Below are 1,648 nucleotides of genomic sequence, written 5' to 3'. Positions count from 1 at the left end.
GACATATTGTCAGGAGGGACCAGTTGCTGGAGAATTATATCATGTTTGGTAGGGTGGAGAGAAAAAGAGGACGATCCCCAGTGAGAAGGATTGGCAAAGTGGCAGCAGTAATGGGCTCAAGCATGGTAATGATAGTGAGTTTGGCCCAGGATCAGGCAGTGTTTCATTCTGCTGTGCATAAGGCTGCTATGAGTCGGTACCGACCAGATGGCACCTGACATCAACAACAAAGTATATTACTTGCTAGCGGGAGATTTAGAGAGAAAAATCAAGAAGAGGGCAAGAGGGTAACTGAGCCATACTCATGGTAGAGGAATTCTAAGACCAATAAACTACTACTTTAGAATAAAATGACCCCAAGTTTGCCTTAGAGACTCCTGGTATGCCACTATAGGATAAGCTCAGAATTGGGAACCACAAGGTCAGTAGTTCAAAGCCATGAGCTGCTTCTTGGAAATCCTGTACATGATTGCTATGAATTGGAATCCACTCAGTGGCACTTTGTGACAACAACAAAAGTTTACCTTGGGTTTTGGAAGGACCTTAAACTTTAAGCTTCAGCAAGATGAGTTTCTATTCTGCCTAAATGACCACTTGTTTGAATGCCTGCATCCATCTCCTACATTCAACTGAAGGTATACTTTATTTTCCATAAGTACACCATATCTCCCTCACTAGCCATCCATGTGGTTTGTGTGGTCCTGACATAATTACTAACACTATTGATAGGTACTTCATTCAGGGTAAAGTCAGTCACTTTATTATTTATAGGCCCTATGATTCACTCACTAATAGTCACAGGGACAAATTTGAGCCCAAGAAGCTTAAATACCAAGGGAGAAAACTACCTTTTCTTTTGTGAAGCAATAATATAAAATTGTTTATCCCTTGAAAAGATGTCCATCTTGCTACCTTGATTCAAAAACCTTGCTGAGAACAAAGCCAACTCTCAAGAAAGTAAAATTGAGAAACAGAGAGGTAAAGGGGGCCCTGATAATTTTTTTTTCTGTTTTTGTGTTTGATATGAAAATATCACGAAAGTCTCCATTTTTGTCTGCTAAATATTTTTTTTAACTTTTTAGACTAGTTATTTTGTTTTATTTAATTTATAATCACAATTGTTTCTCAAATGTCTGAGTATCAAGATTTTTCAAGTAAAACCTCCAGTATTTACAGCAACAACCACAAATGTCATCCTAATTTCCTGGTATAGTGCTGTAGATAAACACTGGACCACTGGACTGTAACCACATGGCCAGCAATTCAAACTCACCAGTCACACCTCAGAAACACTATACAGCATCACTGTGAGTTGGAACTGATCAGAAAGCATTCAACAACAACAGCAGATGCGTCATCTAAAGTAGGAAAAATTTTAGAGTGATAGAGAACTATTAATAATTATACAAACGGCTTACTTTGGGACTTCCCCTGGCAAAACCACAAATTGGACTGACTCCATTCCTTGTAATGACCATAAACCCAGAGGATTTTTCAGGTTTCCATGTCTAGGCAATTAATAGGATCTCAAGTGAGTATGAATTTTATTAAAACAAAACAAAACAAAACAAAACAAAAGACCTAGAAAGGAAGCAAGCAATATGAATGTGCTTGTTGCAATATTATTGCTATTTTGTTCCCTCCCTTT

This window comes from Chrysochloris asiatica, unplaced genomic scaffold, assembly GCF_000296735.1.
Source record: "Chrysochloris asiatica unplaced genomic scaffold, ChrAsi1.0 scaffold00136, whole genome shotgun sequence".
Lineage (NCBI taxonomy): Eukaryota > Metazoa > Chordata > Mammalia > Afrosoricida > Chrysochloridae > Chrysochloris > Chrysochloris asiatica.
The sequence above is the reverse complement of the archived record's forward strand: the minus strand, read 5'-3'. Positions refer to the sequence as shown.